This window comes from Dryobates pubescens, chromosome 3, assembly GCF_014839835.1.
Source record: "Dryobates pubescens isolate bDryPub1 chromosome 3, bDryPub1.pri, whole genome shotgun sequence".
Lineage (NCBI taxonomy): Eukaryota > Metazoa > Chordata > Aves > Piciformes > Picidae > Dryobates > Dryobates pubescens.
Window position 1 is genome coordinate 30,930,970 of NC_071614.1, and position 14,685 is coordinate 30,945,654.

The 14,685-nt window shown below is 40.2% G+C and overlaps 1 protein-coding gene across 4 annotated transcripts in view; it reads left to right on the forward strand.

The window, feature by feature from the left end:
- The window catches only part of KLHL29 (kelch like family member 29), a 413,696-nt gene that overhangs the window by 199,007 nt on the left and 200,004 nt on the right, over positions 1 to 14,685 (forward strand). The window contains exon 1 of one of the 4 annotated variants that reach the window (XM_054179900.1): positions 1,795 to 1,851. The exons of the other annotated variants lie outside the window; for them this stretch is intronic. The gene's annotated coding sequence lies outside the window, so the exon portion shown is untranslated. Of the gene's footprint in view, positions 1 to 1,794; positions 1,852 to 14,685 lie in introns of those variants that run through there. 4 annotated transcript variants of the gene reach the window in all.

Sequence of the window (14,685 nt, forward strand, 5' to 3'; positions counted from 1 at the left end):
TTTTGAAACACAAGAGGTTTTAATTATTTTGGTGCTACTTGTGTAATTCTGGATAGCTGCTAGCAACTGAACTTTTACATTTTCGTCTGTGTTATTAATAAAGTATTGTTTTTAGTTTTATGGAGGTTTACTCCTGTTGTTCCATGTAAATGAGAATCTCTTATAGCAGAAATTAAGCTTTCAGTCATACTCCAGAGAAGAGTCTATTTCACATTTATTCCAGGTGATATGCTTGTTCTCCACTTTAACCACCTACTGTCAGATCAAAGGTACCTGTGTAGGAATGTCAGGATCTCAGATTACAAAAATTTTTCCATTGCCTAACCATTAATAGTCTTGATAGCATCCACTTTTCTTTTAATTCAGGTTGCCAAAAGAATCTGCATCCCTTTAACATAACACATTGCTGCCTTTTGATCTAATATTCAGTCCTTCAGTCTCCACAACCACAAGAGATAGCATGATGCTCTGCATCTTGAAAAATACCATTTTTAGCAGGATGTGTCAACTTCATCTCTTGCACCAAGAGGTAGCCCTTGCAGCTAGAGACACCTTCAATCAGTGGAATTAATCACTCTGAAAATTGGCAGAAATGCTCCTCATCATGAGTGAACGTAGAAGAACTGACACGTAAACAGAATTTTGACTTGGAAAATGTGTTTTCTATATTGATCTAGAGTCCAGTTAATGTCCACTCTGCCAGGAAAAGTGGTGTGAGACTTTAGGAGCTTCTTTGTTGTTGAGTGCCCCATAATTGTGCCCCTCAGGTTACTGCTCTGTGTATTTGTGGTTCAGTCATTGGAGGCATAGTCAGCTAAATGTCAATACTTACTTGTACTAGTAGTAATTAAAAGATGCAGCTCATATTATTTGTTACACACCTAGGGACTCAGTGGCTGAAGGACAACAAATTGATCACAGCTTGAACTACGGCTTTTTGTGATGAAATTTAGAGTGGAAGGTCAGAAGTTTATTGTATTGCCATCTCTTCACCAGAGAGACTTCATGTCTCTTTACTGAAACATCTTCTACACAGATTATACCTTAAACAGAGTCTAAATTAATCTATATTACATTTGAGTATCTTATTTCCAGAATGACCAGCTAATGCCACCTCAGAATATTCAGTGTTATTAATTTAGTCTTAAGAATGACAATGGAGTTTCATTTTGGCTTGTTTTTTTGTTTGTTTGTTTGTTTTCATTTGGGTCAATATTTTCTAAATCAACTTTGTTTTAATCTGGATTAAAATTCATTGGGGATCTTTTGTTTATTTTTAAAGAGGTTATTAACATGTAAAGATAAGCTAATGACAAAACTGAAGAAAATTTTTCAAGGGAAGCACTGAAAGGAGCCTTTGAGATAGTCAATACACTAATGCTAATAATCTTACTTTTATTGGTCCTGCTCTTTCTTTCTGAGCAGTGATAGTCTATGCAACCTGGGATTTGACAGAGAATAACAAAAGCTGTTACTCTGTTAAATTGAAAAGATATTTCAGGATGCCATTATAAAAGCAGCAAACCAGAAATTAAAACTCCATTGTTTATTGGTACTTAACAAAGCAAGGAAGGGAGCGGAGGAAGAGTAAGCAAAGGAAAACCAAAATGAGCAGAAGTACTTTGGCAAATGTGTACTCAACAGTAATGCTGAAGCCTAAATATTGTTACAGAGTTGCAGAAGTGCTGGACTTGCTATTTCTTTCTAGCACTGTTGGGTCTTTTGTTTCCGAGGATTTGTTGCTGAAGAAGATTTACTTGGAGTGAGCCAAGCTGTGAAAGCTTTGATGAGGCGGCTGTTGCTCACTGCCTCAGTTCAGAGAGAGCTTCTGCTGTAAGATCATCTGTCAAGGTGCTGGTTGAATTCAGATGTCATCCAATGCCACCTTTCTCTTGCTCCAAACCTCTCCAGTTTTATTTCTTTAGCTTCTTCCTTTTCTGAATTTAAATTTGAAGAGTGGGTCAGCATAAGGGTTGGGATTGCTTTTGTTGTTGCAGTGGAAAATTTTTCATCTTCTCTTTGATCAGGTCATTTTCAGAGCTATCCTTCTATGGCTACCTCAAATCAAAAACCCACACCCGAGAGTTAAAGCATATATCTCTGAAAAGAAGATATCTACATTTTCTGAATTTCAACTCAATTATTTAGTCAATAAGTTAATAACCTTTTTTCTTTGCTGGTCCTTGCAGAACTAACTCTTGGTTTAGCTTCCCAGTTAACACAGCATCTTAAGCTTACATGGTGCCTAATACTAGAAATTGATTATAGCGTCAAATAAAAACATGCATAAAACGTCTTAGTGTTTGTGTAAATGTAATCAAGCAGTTAGAATATGCAAAGTCTGTGTTCAAATAAAAATGTTTGAAAATATGCATCTGAGGAAGAACTTGTATAATCCTAAATTCTGCAAACACTGTAGAAGTAGTTGGTTTCCACCGAGAAGTACAGTTTTGTATCTATAAATGTTTTTCCTAATATTTGTAGGAACACAAAGTGCATATTCATGGATATTTCAGTCTTTTTTGGGGGAAGCTTAAATTAGACCATTTTTCTTTTCCTTGATGAAAAAAAAAAAAAGACAAAAACCCCAGAGAGTTTATAATTGTAGTACTATATCCTCTGCATTACTCCCCTCTTTAGTAACTCTGTATAAACAAGGTCCCCAAATTCTTTCTTATCACCAGGTACCTTCCAAAGGTACAGCTGTCTTACAAAGTTCTTATGATAATCTGCACCAAACTACTGTGATGTACATGAGGGCTGTGTGGTGAGGGTTTTTTTCTGATAAAATGTCCTGGTAGGTTTATTTGCTCATTGGCAATACGATTTGGGAGTCTTGACCTGTTACATAGTATGATTTATAATTAAGGATGTCTCAGGCCTTGCTGAAGTCCAGGTAGACCACATCCATAGGCCTCCCTACATCCACCAGGCAAGTCACCTGATCATAGAAGGAGATCAGGTTGGTTAGGCAGGACCTGCCCTTCCTAAATCCATGTTGGCTGGACCTGAGCCCTTGGCCATCCTTCAGGTGCGCAGTTATTGTTGCCAAGATAATCTGCTCCATAATTTTCCCTAGCACTGAGGTCAGGCTGACAGGCCTGGAGTTTCCAAGTTACTCCATCTGACCCTTCTTGTGGATGGAGTAATCTACATAAAGCACCTTGGTTACCAAAAGACATACAAGCATTTTAAGGTGAAGCATAAAAAGATAGTGAATATTAACTACTAATTCTAAAATTGTGTTTGGGATCCTCTGTAACCTCATGCTGTATTAAGAATCCTGGCTTTATGACTAAGGAGGTACTATTGTCTTTGGCAATTGTGGTCTCTTTCAATTTAGTGGAAAGTGATCCTCATAGCTTAAACAATGTTATATGACTCAGCAAAGCCAATCTGCATGTACCCAGCAGGGCATGAGGAAGTGCTAATGCAGTGTTAATTTCCTAGCAATATAAGAATAATTAAAAAGAATTGTATTGGCAATACATTTACTCATACACCACTTATTTCCAACAGATCCAGAATAAAGGAGTCTAGTGCAAGTTCCTTCTGGATGTTTTTCCTTATTCTGTGTTTAGGTTTTAGCTCACAGAGGAAGCAGCATTTGAACAGACACCCTTCTGTCCTTAGACCCTCTACTGTGTTTTATTTTGGGGGAAAAAAAAAAAGCAGTGTGCACATGAATGTTAGGGGGAAAAAATGCCCCTCAAGCTTTAGATTTCTGCCAGAGTCTGTGATTAGCATAGCTCCCTGGAATGTGCCTGGCCTTTCTGCAAAAGCACTTGCACAGTTAAGATAGCGTCTGTGAACCTCTGGGAAGGATATAAGCTTGTTTGGCTTTGTCTTATATAATGCAAAACAAACAAGAAGGTAAAGAAGATATCCTGTGTTTGCAGGAGCAGTATTGGGCAGATGGTGTTTACTGCAAACGCACAGGGAACTTTTGCCTTGCATATTTATTTAGTAATAATAATACACCTTCACTTCACTGCTACTGAGAAGTTAAAGGTCATCGTGAGTGGATTTAGTGTTGCAGGACTGAAATTAGAATGCACATTTGTAGTCCTCATCCATTTGGGAGTCTTCTCAGAACCTCATAACCTTCTTGCAGGTGTGAAGTTAAAAGTCTGAGGTAGAATATTTCTTCTAATTCGTCAGTAAGGCTGGATTTACTGGAAAGTGATTTCCTAACAATGAATGTCAAGTGATCTTCTCTATTCTACTCGCAAAGTGCATTTCTTTTCATTGCATTTTCTAGTGTAAACAGATAGCAACAAATACAATCAACACAAAATTCAAGCACAAGAAAAAAAGAAGGAAACTAAAAAAACTTCCCAAACCATCTCTTACACTCACAGTGAAAGAAGACGTACCAGTGCACATGCACCTTTTTTCCTGAGCTGTACAACCTGCCTCTAGTAAATGAGTCACTGCTTAATGCCCTGCTCAGACCTGCCTAGGTAGATACAGTGATCAGGGAATCACAGAATACTAGAAAGGTTTGGATTGGAATGGATCTTACAAGATCATCTGGTTCTACTCTCCTCCCATGAGCAGGGACACCTTCTATTAGATCAGGTTGCTCAAGGCTTCATCCAACCTGGCTTTTTTCCAACCTGAATATAAGGAATGGATTTGAATGGGTTGAAAACTCTTAGGGCTTTACATGTTACATTGTTGGTTTCATTGTGCTTTGTTCAGACTAAGACAAAAAACAGCCCTTACCTGTAGCTGTACAATCCCAACCCAGCTGAAGTCAGGGACATGGCAGACATTAGAATTTCATCCCGCATCTTTGGGTGAGTGCAGAGACCCCTTGAAGTCTGGTGTGGTAGGAAGAATACCCCTGTGTCTTGACTATATAAAATGCATCCATTTATAGTCTTACTAGATGCACATTTATGGAAGAGTTGTGTGATCTCCAAAACGGTTCCCAAAGAGTCTTTTTTAGAGTGACAACACTGTCATCCACTGTAGTGGATGAAAACTAAGATTATTTTGGGCAAACCTCAGTAATTCTTTGAATAGGAATATTTGCCTTTCGTCTTAAGGCTACAGAGAATTCTTTTACCTGAATTCTGTCAAAATTACTTCAATGCTAAAGGCTTGGAGAAGCATGGCTGGAAAGCTGCCTGGCAGAAAGGGACCTGGGGCTTCTAATCAACAAGCAACTGAATATGAGCAAGCAGTGTGCCTAGGTGGCCAAGAAAGCCAATGGCATCCTAGCTTGTATTAGAAATGCTGTGTCCAGCAGGAGTAGGGAGGTGGTTCACAGTATCACAGTATAACTAAGGTTGGAAGAGACCCCAAGGATCATCAAGTCCAACCTGTCTCCACAGACCTCATGACTAGACCATGGCACCAAGCGCCACGTCCAATCTCCTCCTGAACACCTCCAGGGACGGCAACTCCATCACCTCCCTGGGCAGCCCATTCCAATGACGAACAACTCGCTCAGTGAAGAATGTTCTCCTCACTTCGAGTCTAAACCTCCCCTGGCGCAACTTGAGACTGTGTCCCCTTGTTCTGGTGCTAGTTGCCTGGGAGAAGAGATCAACCCCTTCCTGGCTACAACCACCTTTCAGGTAGTTGTAGAGGGCAATGAGGTCACCCCTGATCCTCCTCTTCTCCAGGCTAAACAATCCCAGCTCCCTCATCCTCTCCTCATAGGGCTTGTGCTCAAGGCCTGGTTATCCCCTTGTACTCAGCTGTGGTGAGGCCACAACCAGGCTGTACTCAGTTTTGGGCGCCTCAATACAAGAGAGATGTGGAGGTGCTGGAGCAAGTGCAGAAGAGGGCAACGAAGCTGTGAAGGGCCTGAAGAATAAATCTTATGAAGAGTGACTGAAGGAGCTGGGGCTGTTTAGTTTGAAAAAGAGGAGGCTGAGGGGAGACCTCATTGCTGTCTACAACTACCTGAAAGGATGTCATGGAGAGGCTGGTGCTGGTCTCTTCTCACAGGTACTTAGTGATAGAACAAGAGGGAGCAGGCTCAAGATGGGACTGGGTAGGTTTAGACTGGACATTAGGAAAAAATTTTCACAGAAAGAGTGGTCAGGCCTTGGAATGTGCTGCCCAGGGAGGTGGTTGAGTCACCAACCCTGGATGTGTTGGAAGGTTGTTTGGATGTGGTGCTTGGGGATATGGGTTTAGGAGTGAAACTTGTAGAGTATGCTTATCAGTTGCACTGGGTGATCCTGAGGGTGTTTTCCAACCTGTTTCTATGATTCTGTTCTGTGATGGCAGAAATGTTCTTTGGTCTTTTGTTCTTTTTTGGTTTTTTGTTTGTTTTCGGTGCCATCAGCTCTGGGTGGTTCACTTTTCAGGAAATGCAAAATGTAATAATTCAGCTACTATTGTCTGCTTCACCTGCCCTATTTCCTTGCACTTTGAGTCTGAGCAGTGCTGCAGACCCCTGATCACAGTCCACAGCATTACCATGATATGGTGAGGTATTATTGCTCAGCTCAGCTGCAGGAGCAGACCGTGTATGTTCCTTTTCAGAACCTGCCTCACTTCTGAAGAAAAAACTGTTAGCTTAACTCTCAAATGTACTCATGTGGCTTAAGCTCATTTTGCTTCTCCAGAGGGACATTCCAAGAGAAAACACACCGTCTGTTACTGCAATTTGGTTATTTCTTGTTATTTTACAGTAACTCAATTGCTTGTGGTCATCTGTGTATAGCCTTAGCCCCATGTAGAAGAATTTAATGTAATTCCAAAAAATTCCATTAAATTCTCATTCCAGCTCAGTAGATTTTTGTAGATTTGATTATGGTTCTGTTTTGCTTATATTTTGTATCAGTCCAAAGGTCTTCCTCTTTCAGTGTTACTGCATGCTTGTGCTGTCAGTTGAATAAGAAACCAGAGAATTGACTTGGAAAAATTAAACCAGAATGACAAGTACTGGTTAGTGTGTATCAAGCATAACTCAAGTAGTTATGCAGGTTAAAAAAAATCATGTTTCTGTAAGTTGAGTGCTATAAAATCTACATTACATGGAATGTAAGATATGTTAAGTAACATCTTAATGCACAATTTAAAATAATTCTAACAGCCTACAGATGTCAAAGAGAAGTATGCTTTCAATTCATGTCACTGACTTTTTAATGGCTCTTCAGCTCAACCTATGTCCTCATCCTCAAGCAGGGAAGTAAACAGATGGCCCCCTGAATGATAGGCAGTAGTAGCAGTCTCCCAGCTAGACACTATTTTTTTCCCCTGGGGGGGTTGGGGAGGTGGGAGGTTGTAAGTTTAAAGTGATAGATGCAGAATTCAGAAAACCAGAACCCTGTGTTGAATAACTGTATCAAATGAACTAATAATAATATATGCTTCCTATAACCTTTACATCAGAGGGCTTTTGAAGGCAGCATCTCTATTTTGGTTGCTTTATTTTCCTCCCAAATCCACAGTGGTTTTGTTCTCTTGGTGCCTTCACTGCAAACATAGTCTGTAAAAGCGTAAGCCAAAAGGGATCTTGGAGTTCAGTTTGCTTTCCATCATATACAACAAGCCTACAGTTTGACTTGTGCAGATCATCTTCACAGTATAAATGAAAAATCAGATTTGTCTTCCCCTTTTTTTTCCCCTAGTTTTCTTGCAATGGGTCATTGAAAGAAAGCCTGAAGGGAGAGTCTGGAAAGCATTTTTCACACCCCTGTCTTATTTTGTGCATTTAAACTACTTCAGCAATTTCTCTCTTTTTTGCTGGACAGCTCCTCGGAGAAATTAAAGAATTATTTATTTATGGTTATTAGTTTCCTTTCAGCATTTTAAAAAAGGTCTTCAGTGTTTGAAGCACCCCAGCAGGCATTGCAAGCAAAATCTGTAGCAAAGAAAACAACAATAAAGCAAAAACAATGATAAATTCCATCTGAACAGAAGAAGGGAGAAGAGTTGTTTAGCAGCGATAATTAACCAAGTTTCAACATGCTTGAGATGCCTGTGGAAACTACCTGACAAATTGATGCGGGTTTATGCTATGCCCTGAAGGTGGATAGATCTGAGCTGTTTCAGTCACAACTCAGAAGGGGAAGCCTGTGTGGAAGGCATTTCTTTTTATAACCTCCTGAGTAGTAATAAACATTAGTATTAATCTTGTTTATTACACGTTTCATCTGGAAAGTTTCTTGCAAGAGGGGAAGCAGGGAAATGCTCCCATTTCAGGCAAATGTCTACTGGGTAGCTTTTCCTCTTAGAAACCATTAGGAGAAATCCTGTCCCATCCTGCAAGTTCATTCATTCTGGGCTGTTTTTGTAGGGAAAGACCAGCTCCTCCAACTCAGCCTTCCTGCAGCAGGTAGTCAGCAAAGGAACAATCTCTGCTAACTACTTGAAACATGAAGTTAGCTGTTGCCAGCCACTTGAATTCACACCATTCCTATCTCCTAATTAAATCTCATAGCATTTTCCCTTGCATGTGAATGAAGTGGGGTTGTGCCTAATCATGAGAGAGTTTCAAGCAGAAGGTTTGCCTTCTGGGTTCTTTCTACAGTTAGTGCTTCATGATCTGTTTGGCTGGTGGCAATTGATTTTAGCTGCCTGACTGCAATGGAGATCATAATGGGTTGTATGGAATGAAGTTGAAACCCAGAGCAACAAAAGACAGGATATGCTGGAGAATCCAAAATAGTTTCATTGTAGCCTATCCCACAGTCCTAGTCAAGACAAAATCAGATTTTGGTCAGAGGCTGAACTGCAGCTTCCTAGAGACCTTGGTCTCACCGCATATCATAAATGTTAACAGAGCCTGCTGGCCGAGGAGCCTGGACTTCACCCCTCAGCAGCCACTGAAGACCAGCTACAGCAGATAAAAAGTTCTGTAAATTATATTCTCTTAGAACATACAGAACCTGGTGTGTGGTTGTCAGGCATAACAAGAAACCAGTGCTATTCTAAATCATCTCTTTTGTTTCATCAGTTGTTTCTCCTTCCAAGATCCAGCATCACTGTGAGGACTGCAGCTCTGCTTGGCAGTTGTAGAGGACACATAGAGGAGCCATCATCCCTTTCATAATGGACCTTTCATTTTCTACTCATAGCAGCAACAGAAGCTCCCACTGCAGCTCCCAGCCTTCAGGGGTCATCCCAGAGATCTTCAATGTTTCTGATCTTCATATCATTAAAGCAAAAGAAAATAATTTTTCAAATCTTTCTGTTCTATTTCCTTTGAATATCCCCTTCACATGCTGCAGAATAATTGTATATTTTTGGAGATAAGGTTGTTTCATTGAGAAGGCTGTGGGTAATGGCTTCCTCATGCTCCTTTAAGGCCTTGATCTTGGTTTTTTGAAATTAAATTGCCAGAAAGGACCTTCCCTAGAGAGCATGTGTAACTCCTCTGCTGCATTTTTTCCCTTACACTTCCAAAAAGGTCTGCATATTCTTCAGAAACCTGTGGGTTTTGTGGTCACAGAACATCAGTTACCCTAATTAAAAGAAGATTTTTCTAATGTCTTTTTATTTTAAACTATGCAAAAATTCTGTGTTGAGATGAGCTAGCAGGAAAAGGCTTGAGGAATAATCCTAAATATGCTTATTGCACCAGCCTGTAGCCTTGTTACATCCAAGCTGAGGTTCCTGCAGCATTGAAGGTTATTAAGCCATCTAAAGGGAGTTCCATCCTTGGTCATCAACCTGCAATTCTTTACACAGAAACCACTCTAAAAATGTTTTAATGAACAAGATTTCCCTCACCTCATAAGATGTAGACCTGGGAAGAATCTTTTCTGATTCTTGAGTCTGAATGCTAGACATTGCATGAAATCACATTATTTGGAGTAGGTTCATAAACATATGAAACACTACCTAAAGACCAGATGGAGTTTTGATCCCCATCACTGTCTGGGGAAGCTCTTCTGCTGTCTGTTCACTAACAGCTCGTGGCTGTTTGTTACTGAGCAAACCTCACTTTGTATGTAGCCCCTTCATTAATAGAGAGCAATTTTACATCCCCTAGGTGCTACCTCTCTCCTGTCAGTGTCCTGGCCATGTGCTCCCTACAAGATCCACCTTCCACGGTGTCAGGTTGAACCATGAACTTACCTCTAATAGATAACAGTTTGTAGCTTTTAAATAGAGATTATACCTGTTATAAAACACTGCTATTTCAGACCTGGTGAGCTCACCAGGAGGATATTAAATAGATGATATAATCTGTTAGTTTCTCTTCCTCCTGTCGCCATCCTCTCAGTTTGGTTGTTAGTCAGAATTATGCAAATTGAACCTGAAAGGATACCACAGCATGCAACCTACAGCATGTTGAGAAGAAGATAAGAAAACTGCTCAGAATATCCTGGCTAGAGACTTCTCTGGATGAAGACAGAAGGAGAAAAATCCACTTGTTTGACTCTGAGTGTACTCCTGTTTGGATTGCTATACAGCTAAAAGGAGAAGCATTAATGCTTTAGGACTGTAACTGAGAGCAGTACAGTCCCCAAAACAGAAACAAGGCAGAGGCATTTCTGAGATGACTGAGATACTTTTAATCCTTCCCTATTGTTACTCCTTTCAGTGTGAAAAACCAGCAGACCTGTGGCATGTCCAGTACCAAGATATAGCTAGAATGGAGCAGGAGAGTGTGTCCAGAGGGAAGTATTGTGAGGCCAAAAGGTGTGTGTGTGCACACTGCCAGTACCTTCACAAATACAATACAGTTGCACTTGTTTTTTCTGTAACAGAATCAGTCCTTGAAATGACTACTGTAGGTTCAGCATTTAAAGTGGATCCATAAACTTGGCACTTAAGCCCAAGTTAGCACAAGGTGAAAGGCCTTTGAACACGCAGCCAATACCACAGCAAGCATGAGAAGCTGATACCACTGATCTATAGACTGAAGGAGCTGTTCCTGTAATATTAGTCCAGCCTAGATTAGTAAGATTTGAGTCACTGGAATTTTTCTTTTGCTTGTAGACTGTTCCACAATTTAATAGCAACTGGTTGAGAGGATTTAAGTAAACAATCCTCCTCTTCCCTTTCAGTTAAGATACAGGGACACAGGGCCAGCCTGCTGCTGTTCGTCTTTGTAGGACTTCATATAATACTGCATTGATCCTCAGTTCATAGGATGGTAGGTGCTACAAGAAGAAAATGCAGTACGTGGAGAGGGTGTCTGTGTCTATATTCAGAAAGATAGTCATATGAACATAAGACCTGAGAGTGATTGCTTTTATTCCATCTGTTTCTGTTCTCCACCCAAACACACGTACTTCTACCAAAGAAACCTTAAATTACTCGTATGGTCTGCAGTCAAGCTACCAACAGAACACGCATATATATGTTGCATGAGCCAAGCCCTACTGCTCCTACTCAGCAAAGCTTCTCTCCATAATTTTCAATTAAACACAGTTTTGCTTTAGTGCAAGATGAGTAAGAATCGTGTGTGTTGGCCCAAGACTGCTTCATCAGCTATGTGTCATGCTTTACTTTCCTGCACAGCAGTTTGCCAGATATACCATATTGAGGATGCATTGATCTTTGTTGCTTCCAAAACTGACACTTCCTTTTCCAGTCCTGCCTTTTAAAAGTGTTTCAGTTGGACAGCTCCAAGCTTTTGAAAAATGATGGGTTTTCACTCATTTTTGAAACAGTATTTTAATTCAAGGGCTTAGTCAAGAGATAAATTTTACTGATCCAAGCATGACATTTCAGGTTTGAGTTTTATTTTGTTAGAAAAATATAGTGCTGCTGGTATGAAGCCATATTACAAACATAGACACATCTCCGACTAATTTTGTGATAGAGTGGCGTGCCAAAACCAGGTTTTTTACCCATCAGCTGTATTTCTGTGTTGTTCCTGATTTTTGTGTTAGTGTTCTGGCTTTCTCTTTGCTGCAGAATTAGTCCTGGTCATATCATATGGCTTATGCCAGTACAATGCTTTAGTAGAGTACACCATAATCTGTCGTAAAGCCATTATGAAAGGTCAGGAAAATGTGGTCTGAAGGACTTTATTACAGAGTTTTGGGACTGGGGCCATGTCATGGTTGCTGGAATTTCAGTCAGAAAGGCTTCTTCCTTAGTTACCCAGAATAGAAGATATATTCACTCCTTGCATGCTGCATTTTTTATCACTTCCTACATATCAGGTCGGTCTAGCAGAGGGTAGAATGCTAGGAGGGAAGCATGCCTTTCTGTAAATTGTGACTTGAGACACATAAGGCAGCTGCTCTTGGTCTTTGACCTTGTTACCTCTGTGCATCATTTTATGTATCTGCCCTCTGAAACATGACATTTGCTCACGTATGTGCCTCTTTATTGTAAAACAAAAAAGAGTACAGCCTAATTTAGTTTGGGGTTTGTTTTTTGGTTGTTTTTATTTCCATCAAGAATTACCTTTTTATAGCCAGGCTTTCTTTCTAACAGAGACCATTGCATTTATTTATGATTGTTTCCTTTGGGAGTGGGTGAAATCAATACATGACATTCATTTGTGCATCCACTGGGATGTGCAGTTGAATCTGTGTCTCTTTCTGTGTAGTTCTTGTTAAAATACAAGAGCTATTTATTTTTGATATGAACAGAGCCAGGGAGAGAAGTTTATCCCAGGATCTTGAAGGCTGCATTACCTAAAGGCTGATGATATAGAAATAATTGAAAGTAAGTACTGCAAAATTGTTGAGATAAATTTTGACATAAAAATGTAGGTTGGTTCATAAAAAGTTGTAGTGACAATAGGTTATAGTGACAGCTTTTCAACAACTGTATAAGCCTCCAGATGGAAGGGAATTTGGCTTAATGAATTATAGGCAGTCTGTGTAACACAAGCTCCTTTTATAGGAACAACTCAGAAGAAAGAATAAACTTATTCATACTGGCATGTGTTAAATAACATCATTGTTAAAAACATGGAGTTGAAAAGAGACTGAGAAATGCAGGACATGAAAAAAAAATAATCCATTGTTGATATCTCAAGACCTTCAGGCTCCCAAGCAGAGCACTGGACTGCTTTGTTTCAGCATTATCTAATAACAAAAAGTTGTCACTGGCCAACTGTGGAGGCTCACAACTTTACGGTGACAAGGTGGCCATGCTGCAGGACCTTCTTCATTATGTCTGTTTATGCATTCACGTTCTCTCCCCATGCATTTCTGTTGGGTTCAGAGTAGCCTGAGCTGGTTAAGGTTGTTAATTACACCAGGCAACACATAGAGCTCTCCCAAGCAGTTCTTTCCCCAACTTCTGCTGCAGACAGGCTGCATGACCTTGGCAAATTACTTAATATTTGCTTTCTCATCCATAAAATTATGATGATACTTAGCAGCCTCCCAGGAGAAGCATTTGGACTTCATTAAGGATTAGGACATGCTTTTAGTTTAGTTAGTTGTGTTGAAATGTGCTTGGTAAGCAAAAGTTATTGTTAAATAATGAATGAGGAGAAATGCTGTCAAAGTAATGCAAAGGACTGAGCCAGTGCTACGAATGGTAACCAAATGAAGATCACATGCACCATGATGTCAGAGTAAGGAACTAGAAGTGAAAACTAAGAATAAGCAGCAGATGTCAGTGACTCATTAAAATAACAAACCTGTATTTCTAATTTTGTCAACATACTGTGGCACTTTTGATACGACAGATTAAGTGCTGATGAGCATGTAGGATTTCTTTTAGGCACATGGCAGTGAGTTAAGGACATAGTTGTAGCCACAAGCCTGTGTTACTGAATCTGTGTCTGTCTCAGAAGCCAGTGTTACAAAGTACAGATTTAGGATTGAGAAATGCAGCCTGGAGAAGAGGAGACTCAGGGGTGACCTTATTACTCTCTACAACTACCTGAAGGGAGGTTGTAGACAGACGGATGTTGGTCTCTTCTCCGAGGCAGCCAGTACCAGAACAAGAGGACACAGTCTCAGGCTGCGCCAGGGGAGGTTCAGGCTGGATGTTAGGAAAAAGTTCTATACAGAAAGAGTGATTGCACATTGGAATGGGCTGCCTGGGGAGGTGGTGGAGTCGCCATCACTGGAGGTTTTCAGGAGGAGACTTGATGGGGTGCTTGGTGCCGTGGGTTAGTTGTTTGGGTGGTGTTGGATTGGTTGATGGGTTGGACGCGGTGATCTTGAAGGTCTCTTCCAACCTGGTTTATTCTATGTATTCTAAATTTCTGTGAAACTACTAAATGTGGATGCATAAAATAGGAAGTTATCTGGGTAGGAATTGCTTTATGTTCTTGCTAGGGAATGTTTTTTTTAACAGGTCTGTGACTGTAGGTATTTATAGGTGGACTACCTTGCATCTTCCAACTCAAGCAAGAAGCTGTGTAATGGACGGATGCATTTTCTGTGGATGTGGTACTGATACTAAATATTAGGTATTTTCTTACAGCTATAATCAAAAGGATGCTCAACAAAGCACTTACTTATCCCACTCCATCTTTCATGAGCGCAGGCATCTTAATTGCACTGGCAAAGCAGATGTGTATGTTTTGTCAGCACGACTGCATGTTTTTGATAATCCGTCTCCTCAAACTCTGCGAGGTCTCATTTTTCTCAGCATATTTTATACCTAGCAGCACCTGGATCATTACCCATGCACCTCATGAAACCTTTTTTCTTAGTCATTTTCCTAATTAGCAGCCCGTGCCTGCCACGTGTGGGTAATGACACTTGCATCCCTGCGCAGGTAAAAGGAGTCTCTCAACAGCAGTCATTTACTCTTTATTTGCATATCTAAAATGACCTAACA